Here is a 15891-nt window from a genome sequence, read left to right on the forward strand (position 1 = left end):
ATCAAGGTTCCTCTGCACACTGACAGCTGTTCTCTTCTCGGCGAGAATGCTGGCAGCAGTGGTTCGCCATGTGCTGGCCATCCCTTCACCGTTAAATCATAGACCCGTGATAGTGTTGGGTCATTCCGTGTTTCCTTTTCTATGTTTGCATTCATCACAGGGAGACATTCGACTATGGTCGAGTGGAATAACTCCATTGGATCCACTGCAAGGTCTTCTTCTTCCACCGTCGGCAACGGTAGGTGTGACAATCCATCAGCATTCCCATGCTGTTTAGTTCCTTTGTACTCGATGTCATATTGGTGTGCCCCTAGGAAAAGGGACCACCTCTGCAGCCGTTGTGCTGTCATTATCGGTACGCCCTTCTGAGGGTTGAAAATGGAGACAAGAGGTTGATGATCGGTTAGTAGAGTAAATTTTTGACCGTGCAGGTAGTGATTGAACTTCTTCACCCCCACCCCGCCCCCCCCCACACTAGGCTGAGGGCCTCTCTGTCAATCTGGGCGTAGTTACGCTCGGCAGAAGTTAACGAGCGTGACGCAAAAGCTATCGGCCTCTCTAAACCATCAAGGAATTTATGTGACAGTACCGCCCCAATGCCGTAGGGAGACGCATCACACGCCAGTCTGATCGGCAGTGCTGGGTTGTACTGAGCCAATACTTCCCTTGAAGTGATTAAGTCCTTACTCTTCTGAAAGGCCCGCTTACAATCATCGCTCCAGTTCCATGCTACCCCCGTTCGTAGCAGGGCGTTCAGTGGGTGCAGAATTGTCGACAAATTCGGCAAAAACTTATGGTAGTAATTCACCAATCCGAGGAATGACCTCAGTTGCGACACATTTTCAGGTGCTGGGGCCTTAACAACCGCTTCAATTTTGTCAGGGGACTTATGTAACCCCTCTTCATCAATCACGTGGCCACAATACGATATCTGTTTCTTAAAAAACTCGCACTTGGGGCGGTTGGCTCGTAGCCCATGTTCCCGTAGTCTAGTGAGCACCTGTTCTAGGTTGTTAAGGTGTTCACTGTCATCTTCACCTGTCACAAGGATGTCGTCCAAGTAACACTGAGTCCCCGGAATCCCTTGCAGGACTTGTTCCATCGCTCTTTGCCATATCGCCGGAGCCGATGCTTCTCCGAATACCAATCGATGATACTGGTAAAGACCTTTGTGAGTGTTTATCGTGAGATACTTCCTAGAGGACTCTTCAACCTCCATCTGCAAATATGCTTGTGCTAGGTCAATTTTTGTAAAACGCTTCCCTCCAGACAGTGAGGCGAAGATGTCTTCTATCCTTGGAAGAGGATATTGTACTGTGTGAAGGACTGGGTTCACCGTCACCTTGAAATCCCCACAGATGCGAATCTTCCTTGGCTCCCCGGACTTATTGCTTAACGTTTTCTTCATGACAGGAATGATGGGTGTCGCCCACTCGCTCCAGTCGACCTTAGACAACACACCTGCCTTCTCCAGATTCTCCAGCTCTGCCTCGACGGCTGGGCGAATTGCATATGGTACCGGTCTTGCTTTGAAAAACTTGGGAACTGCATTCTCTTCTATTTTTATCGAGGCGGTTACGCCTTTAAGCGTGCCCAATTCTTGTTGAAATACCTCTTTGGCGTTAGCTAAGATTGTTGACAATCGTCCAGGAGTGACGTCTTCATCTTTTTTACCGTCCACCGTCATTGCATGAATGGAGTGCCAATCTAAGTTTATCTTCCTGATCCATTCACGTCCCAATAATGGTGGTCCACCATTTGGCAGTATGTAGAGATACAATTTCCGTATTTTCTTGCCGTTGTATTTGACAGGCACCCTTATTTTTCCTCTGGGGTATACTTTTTGCCCCGTATCCGTCGTCAAGACGATGGATGTCTCTCTCAAGGGTATGTGTGAGAATAGCCGCTCGTAGTCTCGTCGATTCATGACGGTTAGCGCTGATCCTGTATCCAATTCCATTTTAACTTGGGACCCTGCTATCGTGAGGGTGACCCAAATGGTTCGGTGATCCGCTTTTGCGATTACATTGTGAAGTTTGAGACAGCTTAGTCTCCTGTTCCCGGATTCACTATCGCTCATCTGGTCTTCGGAACTACTGTCCGTCATCTTTTGTACTTTCTTGTACAGTTCCTTAGTAGCCTTTTTGTTGTCACTGGTCTTCTTCCCAGACCTGCAAACTCGTGCAATGTGTCCCATCTTTCCGCATTGCCTGCATATTTTGTCTTTGGACCAGCAGTCCTTCTGGTCATGGTTAGTTCTGCCGCAGCGATAACATTTTGCAAATCCCCATGTCATTTCGTGGGTGCCGTATTCCTGTGGCTTTTGTTGAATTTCTGCAGCTCCCCTGGCTGCTGCTTCATACGATACTGCCACGCTGAAAGCCTTATCTAGCGTCAGCTCTTTCTCTGATAGTAACTTCTTCTGTGTTCCTTCACTCAGGAGTCCACAGACAAATTTGTCCCGTAGGGTATCTGCCAGTCCTTCTCCGAACTGGCAGTGCTTTGATAGCTTGCGTAGTTCCGTAAGGTACTCAGCATTGCTCTCATCTTTATGCTGAGTTCTCCTGTGGAATTTAAATCTTTCTGCTATCAACAGCGGTGCAGGGTTTAGGTGTTCCTGTAGGACAGCAACAATTTCGTTAAAACTCTTCGCCTTCGGTTTGGCTGGAGTAATCAGGTCCCACAATAGGCCGTACATTCTAGCGCCCATTAAGTTTAGCAATACCGATGCCTTTTTCTCATCAGCTATTTCGTTTGCCTCGAAATATACCTCGACTCTTTCCACATACGTGGTCCAGTCCTCTATTGTATTATCAAAAGCAGTGATACAGCCAGTCTTCGGCATCTTGCAAATCTAAAATGGCGCCTCCCACGCTTTGCCTTCTTCCCCGCTGATTAAGATGGCACCTCCCGCGCTTTGCCTTTTTCCCCGCTGTTGCTAGCGCTGTTTTCCGCGGTTCCTGCTGCAACCTGCAGCTCCTCGTGGTTTCTTGCGCATTTAATATTTCTTTTTTTATTATTTTCCCGTCATGGAACAACCCTGTGGGACTCTTGCCTCCCTCTTCTCGGGTCGATACGCAGCCCGGCTTCGTAGCACCGGCCGCGCCCTGTGTGCTCCACCCTCTCTCTCTCTTCTTCCCAACAACGCTGCTCGGCCCCGTTGCAAGCCACCCGCTCGAGTTCGCGACCGCCGCAGCCCAGGAAGGATCAGTGTACTACCTGCCACCAGCCCAATTAGCTGAAGCACCATCGCCAGGAACCAAGCCCCGCTTCCGACAGCTTCTCCAGCAATCTTCAACTCCGCTAACACAGGGGCAGATGCCCACGGTCGACGCCCGTTTCTACTGCCTCTTACTTTCTTTTCTTTCTGGCCTCGACCTCTGCTCACTTCGCTGTAGGAATGGATCCCAGGAGGTGGTGCAGACTGTAGGTAGGTTCGTATCTGCTCGTCGCCAGTATTATGTCCGTGAATGATTGAGACACGGACAGCAGGAGTTGAACAAAACAAGTCTTTACTGATGGAAGTCAATAGTGAAACTGAAAACAACAGAGGCTCACTAGCGCCTTTTATACAGGGGTGGTCACTGCCGGTACTGCAGTCTGAGACCAGTTATTCTCTTAAAGGTACATACACAACATCCATCAAAACTCCTCCCAACCTTCTCTGCTCTAAGGAGAACAACCCCAACTTCTCCAGTATATCCACGTAACTGAAGTCCCTCATCCCTTATCACTGGAACCATTCTTGTCAATCTTTTCTGCACCATCTCTAAGGCCTTCACATCTTTCATAAAGTGCGGTGCCCAGAATTGGACACAATACTCCAGTTGAGGCCGAACCAGTGTTTTATAAAGGTTCATCATAACTTCCTTGCTTTTGGACTCTATGCCTCTATTTATAAAGCCCAGGATCCCGTATGCTTTTTTAACCCTTTCTCAACCTGCCCTGCCACCTTCAACGATTTGTGCACACATACCCCCAGGTCTCTCTGTTCATGCACCCACTTTAGAATTGTACCTTTTAGTTTATATTGCCTCTCCTCGTTCTTCCTACCAAAATGTATCACTTCGCACTTTTCTGCGTTAAATTTTATCTGCCACGTGTCCGCCCATTCCACCAGCCTGTCTATGTCCTCTTGAAGTCTATCACTATCCTCCTCACTGTTCACTATACTTCCAAGTTTTGTGTCATCTGCAAATTTTGAAATTGTGTCCTGTACACCCAAGTCTAAGTCATTAATATATATCAAGTAAAGCAGTGGTCCTAGTACCGACACCTGGGGAACACCACTGTGTACCTTCCTCCAGTCCGAAACACAACCGTTCACCACTACTCTCTGTTTTCTGTCACTTAGCCAATTTCGTATCCATGCTGCCACTGTCCCTTTTATTCCATGGGCTTCAACTTTGCTGGCAAGCCTATTATGTGGCACTTTGTCAAACGCCTTTTGGAAATCCAGGTACACCACATTAAGCGCATTGCCCTCATCAACCCTCTCTGTTACCTCATCAAAAAACTCAATCAGAATCAGAGCAGTTTCTGGGGCGTGGGGAATTGTGGGTGCTGCGGCTGCCATTAGTCAGAGGCTGTCGGGAAGAGTTTTATTGCAGGCTGACGGAAGTCGGTTCCTGGCCGCCTGTGTAGGTCTTTTTGTTGCTTCAGTTTGAGCTGGAGTGGAGATGGAGGAGAAGCTGCTGGGTTTAACACCCAGTACTTCTGAGCCCAGGAGGACCCAACAATTTCCAATGTGAGACTGTCAAGGGAGGTGGATTCTGGGGGAGATTAGGTTGCTCAGCAGACACTGTTCGCACAGTGTAAAAGAGTATTGTTTCAGGAACAGTTATTTCTGTAAAGGCTTTTAATCCATTTTACATACAGATTTAAAAAATCAATTCTTGGGATATGGGCATCACTAGCAAGGCCAGCATTTATTGCCAATCCCCAGTGTCCCGTTGAGAAGGTGATGGTGGGCCTTCCTCTTGAACCGCTGCAGTCCGTGTGGTGAAGATACTCCCACAATGCCAGGTGTTACCAGATTTTGACTCAGCAACGAACGGTGATATTTGTCCAAGTCAGGATGGTGAGTGACTGGGAGGGGAACTTGGTGGTGATTGTGTTCCCATGTACCTGCTTCCCTTGTCCTTCTACGAGCGGGAGGTTGCGGGTTTGGGAGTTTTTATCAAAGTTGTTGTCGAGCTGCAGATGTATAAAGTCTCTCCCCTTTGACCCCTCCCACTCCCAGCTCTCTCTCTCTCTCTCCACCCATGGAGGCCAGAGTCGTGTGTCGGCCCAGACCAGGTGGCAGATTCCCTTCCCTGAAGGACATCAGTGAACCAGTTGGGATTTTACGACAATCCGGCAGCTTTCATGGTCACTTTTTTCTGGTGCCGACCCCACAAATGACCAGATTCATTGAGCTCAGTTTCACAACCTGCCTTTGTGTTTTTGTGTGTTCTCTCTCACGCTCCCTTTTTCCTGTTTTAAATTAATTTTACATGTATTCGAAGGGGAGGATTTGAAGACGGGAAACTCAAACAAAACATCACATCAAGATCTGACAGAGTCACTTGATTCATTGGGACCTGAATATCATCAGATTTGAGCATGGAAGCAAAAAGCACCGTTCACAGCGGGGAGAAACCGTACACGTGTTCTCAATGTGGACGAGGCTTCAGTCGATCATCTGGCCTGTCGAGACACAAGTGCAGTCACACCGGGGAGAAACTGTGTAAATGTGGAGACTGTGGGAAAGGATTCAGGTACCCGTTTGAGCTGGAAATTCATCGACGCAATCACACCGGGGAGACACTGTTCACCTGCCCCGAGTGTGGGAAGGGATGCACTCATTCCTCTGCCCTGCTGAAACACCGGCGAGTTCACACTGACAAAAGACCTTTTAAATGCCCGGACTGTGCGAAGTGCTATAAAAGTTCCAGGGAACTGACGTGTCATCAACGTGTTCACACTGACGAGAGACCGTTCAGGTGCTCTCACTGTGTGTGGTAAACCACTGTTTGTATTCCTGTTTGTCCTGTTTGTATTCCACTGTGTACATGCCTGGACATGCCTCGGCTGACTCCTCCCACAGGTCCTAGTATAAAGGTGACTGCTCCCCAGCCCTTAGTATCATGGACCGGTCGACCACGCGAGGCAGACCTCCATTCTGTTGTTAATAAAAGCCTTTAGTTACTCTTCTAACTCTCAGTCTTTTATGAGTAATTGATAGCGCATCAATTTTATTAACAACATTTTTATAATGGAGAAGATCCTCACACCAGCATGCCTGGACTTAGATCATCGGGAGGCGGACTCATCCACCAAGTTTACTCACTGGCTTAAGTGTTTCGAAAAATTCCTGACCGCCTCCGAAGCAATCAAATCGGACGAGGACAAACTGGATGTCCTGACCTCCAAAGTGAACCACCGAGTGTACTCGGTCATCCAAGACGCGACCTCGTACGCGGACGCTATCAAGCTCCTCAAGGACCAGTACACGCGCCCAGTGAACGAAGTGTACGCCAGGCACCTCCTGGGGAGTCGTAAACAACAACCTGGGGAATCGACCGTGGAATACCTTCAGGCACTGTCTGTGCTTGGCCGGGCCTGTGGTTGTAAGGATGTAAAGGCCGCCGTGTACACAGAGGAACTTATCCGGGACGCTTTTGTAGCGGGCCACAGATCCAATTACACCCGACAGCGACTGTTGGAGCAGAGTAACCTCGACCTCAACAAGGCCTCTGAACTCGCACTATCGTTGGATGCAGCCTACCAGGGCATGGATGCCTACTCCTCTGCACCGTGGACGCCGCGGGGAATGACAGCCTGGGACACGGTAGGACCGCCTCATAGCGCCGTGCCACCCCAGCCACACCCCAACAACGGCCCAACTACCGCAGCAGTGTCCCAAGGCCAGACAGCAGTGCCCCAAGGCCAGAAATGCTACTTCTGTGGCCAGGCAAAACACCCCAGAGCGCGCTGCCCGGCGAAAAACGCGATCTGCTCGGGCTGTGGGAAGAAGGGACACTACGCTAGCGTCTGCAGGGCCAAAGCCACCCCGAACCCCAGCAGCGCCGCGTGTGGGCCATGCGGGCCGCCATCTTGGACCTCCCCGGCCATGTGCGAATCACCGATACAGCCATTTTGGACGCCTCCAGCCACATGGGGATCATGGACGCCGCCATCTTGGACGACAGCCGGGACGCAGCAGCCCCCCGACACCGCCTCATCTGATACCCGCAGCGACACACCGACCCCTACGCTGGCATCCGTTACACTGGACCAAGCGAGACCGCACCAACTGGCCAGTTCCACAATGGACATTAAGGTAAATGGTCACGATACAATCTGCCTTTTTGACTCTGGGAGCACGGAGAGCTTCATCCACCCCGACACGGTGCGGCGTTGCTCTCTCCCAGTCCTGCCTGCGCAACAGCGGATTTCTATGGCCTCCGAGTCCCAGTCGGCGGACATCGGCGGCTACTGCGTGGTGACACTCGTAGTAGACGGGACCGTGTACGATCATTTTAAACTTCTGGTCCTGCCTGACCTCTGCGCTGCCGTCCTGCTGGGGTTAGATTTTCAGTGTCACCTTAAAAGTGTTACGATGGCGTACGGTGGACCCCTACCCCAACTCACAGTCCGCAACCAGCAGCTTCCAAACTGCCCGCCGCGCACCAGGTGCAACCTCTCCACACTCAGAGTCACCCCCCCCCAACTGTTTGCTAACCTCACCCCCGACTGTAAGCCCATCGCCACAAAGAGCAGGCGATACAGTGCCGGGGACAGGGTTTTCATTAAAACCGAAGTGGAGCGGCTCCTGAAAGAAGGGATTATTGAGGGCAGCACCAGCCCCTGGCGAGCCCAGGTTGTGGTCGTTAAGACCGGCGAGAAGCAGCGCCTGGTCATCGACTACAGCCAGACAATAAATCGCTACACCCTGCTGGACGCGTACCCACTCCCCCGTATAGCTGATATGGTCAACCAGATCGCGCAGTACCGCGTCTTCTCGACCATTGACCTGAAATCAGCGTACCACCAGCTCCCCATCCGCCCTGAGGACCGCCAGTACACTGCCTTTGAGGCAAACGGCCGCCTCTATCACTTCCTTAGGGTTCCCTTTGGCGTCACCAACGGGGTCTCCGTCTTCCAAAGGGAGATGGACCGGATGGTAGATCAAAATGCATTGCAGGCCACTTTCCCATATCTGGACAATGTGACCATCTGCGGCCGTGACTTGCAGGACCATGACGCAAACCTCGAAAAATTCCTCCGCACCGCCCAACTCCTAAACCTGACATATAACAAGGAGAAGTGCATATTCCGCACAAACCGCCTCGCCATCCTTGGCTGTGTTGTGGAACACGGAGTCATCGGCCCCGACCCCGACCGGATGCGTCCCCTTATGGAACTTCCACTGCCCCACTGCCTCAAGGCCCTGAAGAGGTGCCTAGGGTTTTTCTCCTATTACGCCCAGTGGGTCCCCTACTATGCGGACAAGGCCCGTCCGCTGATCAAGTCCACCTCTTTTCCCTTGACGGCAGAGGCCCGCTTAGCCTTCCACTGTATCAAGGAGGACATTGCCAAAGCCACCATGCACGCAGTGGACGAATCCATCCCCTTCCAGGTGGAAAGCGACGCGTCTGACTTTGCCCTGGCCGCTACCCTCAATCAGGCGGGGAGACCCGTGGCCTTCTTTTCACGAACCCTCCAAGGCCCGGAGACCAGACACTCCGCTGTTGAGAAGGAGGCCCAGGCGATTGTGGAGGCTGTGCGTCATTGGAGGCACTACCTGGCCGGAAAACGATTTACCCTGCTCACTGACCAGCGTTCAGTTGCTTTTATGTTTAACAACAAGCAGAGGGGCAAAATCAAAAATGACAAGATCTTGAGGTGGAGAATCGAACTTTCCACCTACAACTACGAGATCTTGTACCGGCCCGGGAAGCTAAATGAACCCCCGGATGCGCTATCGCGTGGCACCTGCGCCAGCGCGCAGATCGATAGACTGCGGGCCCTCCACAATGACCTCTGCCACCCGGGGGTCACCAGGTTCTTCCACTTCATCAAGGCCCGCAACCTGCCTTACTCTATTGAGGAGGTCAGGACCATGACCAGGAACTGCCAAGTCTGCGCTGAGTGCAAACCGCACTTTTATAGACCAGACAGGGCCCACCTGATAAAAGCCACTCGCCCCTTCGAGCGCCTGAGCGTTGATTTTAAAGGGCCTCTCCCCTCCTCCGACCGCAATGTGTACTTCCTCAATATTATTGATGAGTACTCCCGTTTCCCGTTCGCCATCCCCTGCCCGGACATGACCAGTGCCACGGTCATTAAATGTCTGAACGACCTCTTCACCCTGTTCGGTTTCCCCAGCTATATCCATAGCGACTGGGGCTCATCGTTTATGAGCGACGAACTCCGTCAGTACCTGCTAACTAGGGGTATTGCCACAAGCAGGACCACCAGTTACAACCCCCGGGGGAACGGACAGGTGGAAAGAGAAAATGCGACAGTTTGGAAGGCCGTCCTGCTAGCCTTAAAGTCTAGGGGCCTTCCAACCTCCCGCTGGCAGGATGTGCTCCCCGATGCACTCCACTCTATTCGGTCACTGCTCTGCACTGCCACTAACGCCACCCCTCATGAGAAAATGTTTGTCTTCCCAAGGAAGTCCACATCGGGGACATCGCTACCCGCCATGGCTGACGTCCCCAGGGCCGGTCCTACTGAGAAGACACGTGAGGACCCATAAAACGGACCCCCTGGTCGAGAGGGTCGACCTCCTCCACGCCAACCCCCAGTATGCTTACATCGCATACCCGGACGGGCGGGAGGACACAGTCTCCATAAGAGACCTTGCACCCTCGGGGGCCGCAGTAACCCACTACCCACTACCACCCCCCCCCACGATCCGATATCCAGCCCCAGCAGACGGCAGGCCTGGGCCCCGCGACCCGCTCGACATCTACGAGGACGACACGCCTGTGCCACAGCCTACGCGGGACTCGACGCCGGAAGCTCCACTACCCCTGCCGTCGCCACGCAGATCACAGCGGCAGACAAGACCTCCGGAGAGACTCCAATACACTAACTTTTAATACACTTCACCCCGCCGGACTCAATTTTAAACAAGGGGTGAATGTGGTAAACCACTGTTTGTATTCCTGTTTGTCCTGTTTGTATTCCACTGTGTACATGCCTGGACATGCCTCGGCTGACTCCTCCCACAGGTCCTAGTATAAAGGTGACTGCTCCCCAGCCCTTAGTATCATGGACCGGTCGACCACGCGAGGCAGACCTCCATTCTGTTGTTAATAAAAGCCTTTAGTTACTCTTCTAACTCTCAGTCTTTTATGAGTAATTGATAGCGCATCACTGTGGGACTGGGTTCAGGCGAACATCTGACCTCACTGTACACCAGTGCACCCACACTGGGGAGAGGCCGTTCACCTGCTCTGTGTGTGGGAAGGGATTCATTGAGCCATCCCAGCTTACTAAACACCAGCTTGTTCACACTGATGAGAGATCTTTTAAATGTTCTGACTGCGGGAAGTGCTTTAAAAGCCAAAATGATCTGCTGACACACCAGCGAGTTCATACTGGGGAGAGACCGTTCACCTGCTCCATGTGTGGAAAGAGATTCACTGATTCATCCAACCTGCTGAGACACCAGCGAGTTCACATGTGACTGCAGAGGTTGGATTCTGCTGTTATTGCTGCTGTTAATCACATCCAAGACTGAACCGTGTTCATTCTGACAGTTGGAGTTTGTTTCTGCTGGTGTTAGTAACCCCTATAACTGGGCTGGAATTTAATATTCTGGATAATATTCTGGAGACGTTAAACTGAGGCCCCGTCTGCGCTCTCAGGTGGATGTAAAATATCCCATGGCACTATTTCGAAGAAGAGCAGGGGAGTTATCCCCAGTGTCCTGGTCAATATTTATCCTTCAATCAACATAACAAAAAAAATAAGATTACCTGGTCATTATCATGTTGCTGTTTGGGGGTGCTTGTTATATGCAAATTGGCTGCCACATTACAACAGTGACTCCACGTCAAAAGTACTTCATTGCCTGTAAGTGCTTTGGGATGTCCTGAGGTCGTGAAAAGCGCTATAGAAATGCAAGTCTTTTATACATGTCAAATAATCAGCTTTGTTTAAAACACATTGTTGTAGATTTTCTTCTTTCCCACCTGTGTGTTCAGCATCACCTGGCTGGAGCTCAAAGGACAATCTGGGGGAGGATCGTACGGGGGGAACAGAACTTCAGCCTGGACACAGTCCTTCAGGGCCACACTGAGAGGGGCAAATGGCACTTTGGCCTTTCTTGTCTCTCTTCACTGACAGCAAAGTCCCCATGTGAGTTAATCCTGAGGTGTGTAAGAAATGTGTCCCAGCCGCTCCCTTCCATGGTTCAGAGCTCCTAGGCACGGAACAGAAGGCTCCTTTACAAGAGTCAGGAAGAACAACGGTGAACGCTGGAAACGTGCTGTCAAATCAGAGATTGGTGTAAAACTGCGATCTGCTCATGACTGAAAGTGACACGGCAGGTTTAAGTTTCTAGTCTAAAAATCACAGGTAATTATTCCATGAAGATTTAACATGATTGTGTGACAGTCCTGAGTCTACCATTTTAAGGCAGGCATTAACCCATTTAATATAAACCCGTTTAAAATAAATTGGTTAAAGCCTGCATTAAAATAGCAGAGGGAGGAGTTCACAGGAGCCTGTTAACTGCTGGTACAATTATACAACAGACATTTGATCTCCAGATAAAGAAGGACCTGCAGCGTGTTTCCAGGAATTCCCTGTTTTATTGACGTGTGTGTGTTAGACACCAGGATAACTAAAAATACATGACCGGAACATCCACGGGGGTGCGATCCCGACAGTTACTCTGGGATCACTCCCGCTGTGGAACTCCACCACTGACCCTGCTGATGGTTGTAGGCTCAGGGAGTGGGGCCTCCAGGAGTGGACGGTAAGAAAGCTGGGTTTTATTAGAAGATCAGATTTAATATGAAATAGAGTCATAAAAGTAAAGTCTTCCTAGTTTTATGTACATGTATGTTTAATATGAGTAAACTTTGTATTAAAGACCCGTGTCTAGTGAACTATTAGCTTGTAATCACCTCAGACAGAACAGGCTCTAATTATCCCTTTTAAGCTGAAACAGACCTCGTGTGAACAGAACCAGCAGAGCTGAGAACTCTGCCTGTGTGGACTGAGCGGACCCGTGAAAGCCATTTGTTTCTTGAAATGCCCCAGTAAAAGCAAACTCTGACATTGTTCTGACTCGCAGATACCTCGTAGCTCCAATGAACAGGAAGTGGTTACTCGATGAACCCTAAACAGCCATTGATGGGCCTTCAATAACCACAAAACTAGAAGTTATAGACTTAAACAAGTTGGCTTTTAATCACTAAGATCAGAGCTAACATCTCAACACGCCGACTGGTTCACAGGAATGAGTCATACAAATCCTGGGATCTTTATGTAAGAGAAGTCAGGGGCGGAGCCAAGAGCCAAGACCTGGAACCTCCCAGGTTAGTCGGGAAAGAGGAAGTGAAACTATACACAGTGGGGGAGGGTAATATACATGAGTGCAAAACGAATACAGGATCAAGACAAACAGATTTCATTACATTCACCCCTTCTATAGATTTAGTCCATCGGGGTGATGTTTCTTAAAAGTTGGTATAAGTGAGTCTGTCAGGAGGTTTTGCAGTTCTCAGTGATCGGCGCAAAGCCGGTTGGGGTGCCTCTAGGGGAGTGGATTCTGGTTCCTCCGCTGTCCGGGCCTCCGCAGTGTCTTCCAGGTTATCTGCAGTGTCCTCCAGGTTAAAGTTGGGTATTGATACCTCTGGGCGTCCTGTCTCTTTGTAGTGTAGGTCTTCATCGGGTAGTCTCCCATCGTTCTCTCCGCTCCCCGAGGGAGCGAGGTCTTTTATGGAAACAGTGTCCTCTCACCCGTCAGAGTATTCAATATAGGCATACTGAGGGTTTGCATGGAGGAGCTGTACCTTTTCCACAAGGGTATCCGTTTTATGGCCTCTCACGTGCTTCCGCAATAGTACTGTCCCCGGAGACGTCAGCCACGCGGGTAGAGATATGCCCGAGGTGGATTTCTGGGGGAAAACGAACATCTTTTCGTGAGGGGTAGCGTTAGTGGCAGTACATAACAGAGACTTTATGCAGTGGAGCACGTCTGGGAGGACTTCCTGCCAGCGGGAGGTCGGAAGGCCTTTTGACTTTAAGGCTAACGTGACAGCCTTCCAAACAGTAGCATTCTCCCTTTCCACTTGCCCATTACCCCGGGGGTTGTAGCTAGTGGTTCTGCTAGTGGCTATCCCCTTCGAGAGCAAGAACTGGCGCAGCTTGTCACTCATGAATGACGTCCCCCTATCGCTGTGTATGTAGTTCGGCATGCCAAACATGCAGAATAGATTACAGAGACACATGATGACCGTGGCACTGGTCATGTCTGGGCAGGGAATGGCAAAGGGGAAGCGGGAATATTCATCGATGATATTGAGGAAGTATACGTTACGGCCGGCAGAGGGAAGGGGTCCCTTGAAGTCCAGACTTAGGTGCTCGAATGGCCGTGTGGCTTTGATAAAGTGTGCACGGTCAGGCCTGTAGAAACGAGGCTTGCATTCCGCACAGATGCGGCAGGCTCTGGTCATTGCCCTGACCTCCTCGATGGAGTGGGGCAGATTGCGGGACTTTATAAAATGGTATAGTCGGGTGACCCCTGGGTGACAGAGGTCATTGTGGAGACCCTGTAATTTGTCCGTATGAATGCTGGCACATATTCCCCGCGATAGGGCGTCTGGGGGTTCATTAAGGGCTCCCGGCCTGTACATAATATCATAGTCGAACGTGGATAGTTCGATCCTCCACCTGAGTATTTTGTCATTCTTGATTTTCCCCCTTTGTTATTAAACATGAAAGCCACCGACCGCTGGTCGGTGAGCAGGGTGAAACGTTTGCCGGCTAGGTAGTGTCTCCAGTGCCGCACTGGCTCCACTATAGCCTGTGCCTCCTTCTCAACAGCAGAGTGCCTGATTTCAGGTCCCTGAAGGGTTCGGGAGAAGAAGGCCACAGGTCTCCCAGCCTGATTGAGGGTCGCAGCTAAGGCAAAGTCTGACGCATCACTTTCGACTTGAAAGGGAATGCCTTCGTCCACTGCACACACTGCAGCCCTTTCAATGTCCTGTTTAATACTGGTGAAAGCCTCCCGAGCTTCAGCTGATAGTGGGAAGGACGTCAATTTAATGAGGGGTCGGGCCTTATCAGAGTAATTGGCCACCCATTGGGCATGATACGAAAAAAATCCCAGGCACCTTTTTAAAGCTTTGGGATTGTGTGGCAGGGGCAGTTCCTTTAGGGGGCGTAATCGGTCAGGGTCCGGTCCAATTACCCCATCTTCCACCACACAGCCGAGGATACAGAGACGGGTTGTGTTGAAGACACAATTGTCTTCGTTGTAGGTTAGATTCAGCTTTAGGGCAGTTTTTAAAAATCTCGCAAGATTTAGATCGTGGTCTTGCTGGTTGTGCCCGCAGATAGTGACATTGTCCAGATAGGGGTAGGTAGCTTGTAGTTTATTCTCGTCAACCATGCGGTCCATCTCACGTTGGAAGACCGAGACCCCATTTGTTACCCCGAAGGGCACTCTGAGAAAATGGTAGAGGCGCCCGTTCGCCTCGAAGGCGGTGTATGGGTGGTCCTCCGTTCTAATGGGGAGCTGGTGATACGCGGATTTGAGGTCGATAGTCGAGAAGACTCGGTATTGCGCAATCTGGTTGACCATTTCTGATATGCGGGGTAAAGGGTAGGTGTCCAGCTGGGTATAAATATTAACAGTCTGGCTGTAGTCAATTACCATCCGTTTCTTTTCGCTATTTTTAACTATGACTACTTGGGCACGCCACGGGCTGGTACTGCATTCAATAATGCCTTCCCGCAGGAGTCTGTCCACTTCCGCCTTGATAAAGTGTCTGTCTTCCAGACTGTACCGTCTACTTTTGGTCGCTATGGGGGCCTACAGTTCGGAGCGAGATTAGCGAATAAAGAGGGCGGGCTGATTTTTAAGGTTGATAGGCCACAGACTGTGAGTGGCGGCTGGGACCCGCCATATGCTAGCGTGACACTTTCGTGGTGGCATTGGAAGTCCAGGCCCAAGATTACATTAACACAGAGTTCTGGCATCACGAGGAGTTTAAAATCCTTGTAGTCCGTGCCTTTTACAGTCATTGTTACCACACAGTAGCCCAAAATGTCCGAAGTGTGGGGCTTAGCAGCCATAGCAATTCTGCTCCGTGTAGGGGTTACCGTTAATGAGTGTCGCCGTACCAGGCTAGGGTGGATAAAACTCTCGGTACTCCCACAGTCAATTAAACATTTCGTTAAACTCCCGTTTACCTGTATGTCCATCATGGATTTTGTCAACGGGTGTGGCCTGGATTGATCCACTGTGATCGAAGCCACTGTTGGGCCCTGGGCGGCCGTTGAGTCGGGAAAAGATGGCGGATCCCAAGATGGCGGCCCGCACGGCACGCACGAGGCGGTGACGGAGTTGGAAATCGGATTCCCCCTGCAGACTTTGCTAAAATGCCCCTTTTTCTTACATTTGAAGCATGTAGCGTCTTTCACTGGGCATCGTTGTCTGGGGTGCTTGGCCTGGCCGCAGAAGTAGCATTTCGGGACGCGAGACATTGCCGCTGTAGTAGGACTCCTGGGTGAACTTCTGTGTGGGGACTCCGGCGGCGTAGAGCTGGTCTGAGACCTGGATGGGGAAGATGGCTGCTTCCAAGATGGCGGCCCCCTCGGCGCGCACGAGGTGGTGAGGGCCGCATGGCCGGAGGAATAAGAGTCAGAGTTTCTCTG

General features: G+C 50.8%; 1 protein-coding gene and 1 pseudogene across 2 annotated transcripts in view; one reads left to right on the forward strand and one right to left on the reverse strand.

Moving 5' to 3' along the window:
* The window catches only part of LOC147119288 (uncharacterized), an 88209-nt gene that overhangs the window by 35199 nt on the left and 37119 nt on the right, over nt 1–15891 (reverse strand). The gene's annotated exons all lie outside the window — the stretch shown is intronic.
* Nucleotides 5336–15891, forward strand: part of LOC147119290 (uncharacterized) — a 32174-nt pseudogene continuing 21618 nt past the window's right edge.

Source organism: Somniosus microcephalus, chromosome 4 (genome assembly GCF_052327205.1).
Source record: "Somniosus microcephalus isolate GS21.2 chromosome 4, FLI_Smic_1.0, whole genome shotgun sequence".
In the NCBI taxonomy this organism is placed as follows: domain Eukaryota; kingdom Metazoa; phylum Chordata; class Chondrichthyes; order Squaliformes; family Somniosidae; genus Somniosus; species Somniosus microcephalus.